Below are 6,000 nucleotides of genomic sequence, written 5' to 3'. Positions count from 1 at the left end.
TTCTACAAATGAGATGCTGATAGTACGTAGTCTAATGGAGTGATTATGAAGACTACATTAATATTTGTCATAGTGCACTCAGAACAGTGCCCGGCACATGGCAAGCACTGTATATGGGTTTAAGTAAATAAAGCTGTATGCTACCTTTTAAAAAGCTTTATGGGCCTGCCCCATGGCCGAGTGGTTAAGTTTGCATGCTCTGCTGGGGCGGCCCAGGGTTTCGCTGGTTCGGATCCTGGGCGCAGACATGGCACCGCTCGTCAGACCACGTTGAGGCGAAGTCCCACATGCCACAACTAGAAGGATCTGCAACTAAGATATATAACTATGTACGGGGGGGGATTTGGGGAGATAAAGCAGAAAAAAAAAAAGAAGAAGAAGATTGGCAACAGTTGTTAGCCCAGGTGCCAATCTTTAAAAAAAAAATTAAAAATTAAACGCTTTAAAACTACAGCTCTTTACTAGGGGTCTCCAAACTTTTTGACCATACATCCTTCTCAGAAAAGAAATTCTGAACTGCAATCCCCATCTGTGTACATATGGGGATGTATGATGTACACTTGTATACGTCATCTACTATGGTTCTAATATGTTTTGTGTTTTAAGGTGTGCAAACAATTCTGTGACGGACATAAAGTGAGGAGGTGAGTGGTGAGTGGAGGTAGACCTATGGCCTCGATTCTCCTCGGGTTTCTTGGGCTCAGGGTGCTGGGCACCCAGAGCTTGTCTGGGATCCCCAGTGAGAGCAGTTGGGTGAGCCCTGGTTGAGCAAAAGTAGAAGGCTTTGCAAAGTCATGGCAAAGGGACCCTTGTCATTCTCCATTTTCAGTCAACATGTGACGCTTTGAGTGTTCCCGAGCATGAAGTGAGCACCTACTGTGTGCCCTCGGGGAAGGAAAAAAACACAAGATGAAGTCTATGGTCCCAAACAATTCAGACACGTCATGAAAAGCTAATACCGAAAACGCGGCCACAGCCTTACACTTGAGGATCCCTGATGGCGGGTCTGTCATAGGATGCAAATGGCGCCGGGGAAAGAGACTCTCATGAACTTGGGGATGGTCTTTGATATTAGCACTCTAAGACCCATAGCAAAAGCTCTCCTTCTCCCCTGCCCTGCCACTCCCTGTGGCAATTCTAGGCCAGGAGGCCAGGTCTTCGTGGCCTGTGTCCAGGGGAATTCCCATAAGACCAAGATAAGTAGTAACAGAGCCACCAAACGTGCCATCAGATTCCAGCATTTGGACTTTCTTGTTGTGGGCAGGTTCACCAACCAATCCCACGACCAGTTTAGGGTGTGAACTGTCCAGACTTAATCTGAGATCAGAGGAGCTGCTTTAGAAGCCTGCCACATCCACGTAGGAGGGAAGAGAGAATCAAGCAATTATTGAGAAACATCACATGGGCCTGAAGCATTTCCTTTATATCATGATAAAGATCTAAGTCACTCTCCTCTACAGATAGATATTCTTCAGAGTTAATGTTTCTCTCAGGAAGTAGCCTCTGGAGCTGAAGATTTGTATGCTGTTGTCCAGAAACGTGCTGGGCTGTCAGCTCAGCTCACAGCAAGCCTCTTATCTGCCCACCTCCTTTACAGAGTGACAGCCAGGCAGCCCCGTAGGTTCTACAGCAGAGCTTCCTAACCCTCAGATTGACCTGGGGATCTTGCAAACCTGGAGATTCTGACTCAGTAGGTCTGGGATGGCCCAAGCGTTCACCTTTCTAACAAGCTCTCAGGAGATACTGATGTTGCTGCTCCAGGCACCACACTTTGAGCGACAGGTTGTATATAACTCCACCCCTGCCCATGGCTGATTGTACCTGGAGTAAACACCTGACCCACCTCAACCAATCAGCTTCCCTCCCAGACCTTTACGTTTGAGACAAAGAGATTCTCTTCCCTCTGGGATGCTCTCTCAAAGGTGGAGAGATCTAAAAACTCAGAAAGTGCAAGATGGCCATTTTCTGCTGTGTGGACTGAGGAAAAGGGAAAAGCAGGCGGCACAGAAGAATGGAGCAAGTATGCAAGAGGAGAGACACAGAGCAGACGGCCTGAGTCTTGCAGCATTTACTCTCTGGGTCCAGGACCTATTCACCCTCTAGGATATCCCTCACTTGGGTTCCACAAGACACCCCTTCATCACTATAATCATTTCCTCTTTTTCACTTAACCTTGTTGTAAGTTGCTTTTCTGTTACTTGCAACCAAAGAATCCTACGATGCAGGAATTTAGACTGTAAACAGTCACTGATTGGCAAGCACTGGTCCTTTTCCTCTCAGACCTTAGCAAGAGCACATCAAAGATGCTTGTTAGATGAGTGAATGAATGAACATAATGCCCCAGGCATGTTGTTCTCCACAGCTTCTCTGTGCCCAGATTTGGAGAAACCCTTCTACTTCCTGTCTCACTGTCAATCCTAGAAATCCAATTGTGAATGCAACTCACTGACTGTCAATTTTCCTCTTTATGCCATCTAATCCCTCGACGCTCGAATTTCATTCTTCATATCTGGCAAGGGAAAAAGGGACTTGGGGAAGGTGTATTTCCCCTTTAAATACCATGAAAGTTATGAATATATCTTTCCCAAACTGCCAAAATAATTGTTTCATTTACAGAACTGAAATTCTCTCGGGAGCGTCCCAGTGATGTTCTAAATTGCTAACATCAGATATGCAGAAAACAAATATGGAGCGATCCATATGCTCCCAATCCTGAATTTAGCATTTCAGCTCAACAAAAACTTGCATTTCAATCACTTTCAGTCAGTTGTGGGTTATGAGTATGTGCAGGGTTAGGGGTGCATCGAAGCCACCGGCCTAGAACCTTCTGCAGAGAAGGGCTCTGTCTGTACAGCCTGAGGCTCCCGCACAAGAGCCATTTAGAGAGTTCACTTTAAATTAACACTTACAGGCTGCAGATCCCCAGTCAAAGGGGAAACCTGAGAAGGCCCTGGCTGTGCGATTGCAGAAGGAGAAGTTGCCAAATTTCTCCCTCTTCTTTTTTATTTTTTATTACCGCTCAAAAAGTCGTATTGCCTGGGGGGTTGGGGCACGGCCAGGAGTTTGCCACTTCTCAGGGCTCCATTATGAAAACAACATGCAAGAAAGAATAGAAGAGCAGGGGCTTGGCATAGTGACGATGATGATGACAGCTAACATTTGTAGAGCGCATTTTATGTTCTCGGCCCTACTCTCAGCATCTCACATGTGTTAACCCATTTAATCTTCACAATAACCCTGTGAGGTGGGTATCATCATTATCCCCATTTTACAGATGAGGAAACCAACGCTCGAAAAGATGGAGTAACGTACTAATTAGGTGCAGGGGAACAGGCGGTTGCTTTTTCCTGCCAGCAGCCATCCTCCTCTTCTGCTAATAGTGCCTCAGTTTTCCTTGGAAGAACCACTTTTCCCTCCACACCTTGTCTTGGTGGGACAAAGGTCCTAACTTATACTCTAGGACCAAAAGTTCCTACCCAGTTCAGTCATTGTTGGGCTGTGAGCTACACAAGGGCAGGCACTGGTCTCTCTCATCTCAAACTCTAGCAAAGGGCACAATTTAGGGACTTAATAAATATTTTAAGGACAAACCAATGACCATAGCATACAACGTGTAATATATCGGTGTGATGTTTTCTACAGCAGCTGTGTGGTTAGGAAGTGTTCTGACTGGTCAAGCCTGGGTTGTGTATTTTCCCTAGACCAATCAGGTGCTCTCCTGGGCGGGATAACACATGGATAGAAGCTTTCTGGAGCCGATTCATCCTGACCATGGTGCCCCAGGGGGGCTGCCACCTCTCTCCTGGACCTGACCCCAGTTCCTGGACTTTCCAGGCCCAGATGTCCAGCCTTTCCTTCAGTTTTCTGAGACACCCCATATCCCACAAATACATTCCCTTTTTGCTTAAGTGGGCCAGAGTTGGTTCCTATTGCCTGCAACCAAGTCACCCTTCATTCTAACTGGCATGTTTCTACCATTCATGACATGGCTAGACCCAGAAAATTTAACTATGGGGGCACAGGGCAGCACTGGAAGCCTGGGACCTAAAGTTAGGCATGGTCACTGGCATGGAGCATTCATTTATTCAACAGACATCACTCACTGAGTGCTCTACGAGTCTGAGCTATCATAGCTCTTTTCCTCGAGTTTTCTTTTCAACAATCACAATACACTGATGTAGACAGTATCATGCCCACTTTGCAGATGAGGAAACTGAGGCTTGAGGAGGTTAAAGAACTTGTCCAAAAACATAAATAAAGCGAGTGGCATAGTCAGGACTGAAAATCCTGTCTTCATGAGGCCAATGCAGTTGCTCTCACCATTGTACTGCACAGTCTCCAATGACTTTTTCAATTAAAGACAATTTGTCTCGTTTAAGGAGAAACCTCATCTGAGTCAATGAAAGTTCTAGGAATTAGCTGCATCTTCCCAATCCCCCTAGCTTCCATGCTCCAAGTCCCTCCGATCTCCCGCCATCATGGTCTAACACGCACACGCAATCTCTTCCGTCCTAAGGACAGCACTTGCGCATTCTACAGCCCATGTGAATCCATTCACAACCAGCTTAAACCCACTACAACTTGTTAAGATCAATTGAAAATATTTAAGTCAAAGAGCAGTGCATGACATCACATAGCCCAGTGGAATCTGTTTCTTCTCTTGATCTAGCGAACAGCAGATGTTTCTGCCCTTACAGCATCCGTTTCACCTCCTTTTGATTTCCCTTTGAATAAGCCCTTCTTGGTGCTTGGTCCATGTGGCTGAGTGGGGCTGACCTTAATTTCTCCTCTCTCTTTAGGTGCAAAATGGGCATGTGACTCAGGTCTGCCAAACAAATGCCTTCTATCCCCCTGGCTACATTTGTTTCATGGTTGGCCACCCCAAGGTCTCATGTGACTCAGTCCTGGGGCTTTTGCTAGAGTAATGATATAAAGCTGCTCTCCTTCCCTTGCAGTTCCCAGCTATAAAGAAGAGAGAATCCTAGAGCTGCCTGAGAATAAAGCCAACAGCAGAGGTGACAGGGCGACTGAGAAATGGAGAAGAGGATGAAAGCTCACCGCATCGTGCAAGCACCTGAATGCAGCCTTACCTGAAGTCTATGCCTTGGATTTTGTAGTTACATAGTAAGACAGAAGCTCCCTTTTGTTCTTAAGCAAGTGAGTTGGGTCTCTGAGTCTTCTAATCAAAAGAGCCTGGAGTAACACGATTGACTCAACCATGTGTTTTGGAATTAAATTTACCTCCACTGAATTGCTCCCATGTTTTCCCAAATCTTAAGTTGCCTAAGATTTGTTGATTTTTAAATTTTACCTTTTTTTAACTTCCTGCCCTAAAATTCTTTTGGCCATAAGTTAAATATTTTAACATAAGAAAGGAGAAAAACCCAATTCATTCCCAAATGGCAGCTTATTAGATAACTCAATTCTCTGTGATAAGCTCAACTAACGTACCATGAATGATATTTAGCAAAAAATAGTGATGTGCCTTGCATATTGTATATTATTTATTGAAAGCCCACAAAGTTCCAGGTTACTGGTGGTAAGTCAGTAAACAAAACAAAACAAAACAAATCCTGTCCTCATGGAACTTCTGTCCTAGTGGAGGAGAAACAGACAATAAATAAACAAAGCAGGGCAGAGGGAAAGAGAATGATGCAGGAGGTGATGCTATTTTAGACAGATGGCTGGGAAGCTCTCTGAGGAGGTGACATTTGAGCGGATATGGATGCTAGCAGGGGAAGAGTGTCCTAGGCAGAGGCGATAGCTAGTTAGAGGCCGTGCCGTAGGCAGGTGCTTGGTGTGTTCCAGGAACACCAAGGAGGCCTGCGTGGCTTGAACAAAGTAAGTGAGGGGAACAATGGCAGGAGATGCATTCAGCAAGGTAGGAAGAGGCCAGATCATCTGGGGCCTTGCAGGTCCAGAAGGACTTTGGGTTTGATTTTCCTGTGATGGAAAAGCATGGGTACATGTGGGGAGGAAGAATAACATGATCAAATGTAT

This window comes from Equus przewalskii, chromosome 15 (genome assembly GCF_037783145.1).
Source record: "Equus przewalskii isolate Varuska chromosome 15, EquPr2, whole genome shotgun sequence".
In the NCBI taxonomy this organism is placed as follows: Eukaryota; Metazoa; Chordata; class Mammalia; order Perissodactyla; family Equidae; genus Equus; species Equus przewalskii.
This window is presented reverse-complemented; position numbering follows the sequence as displayed.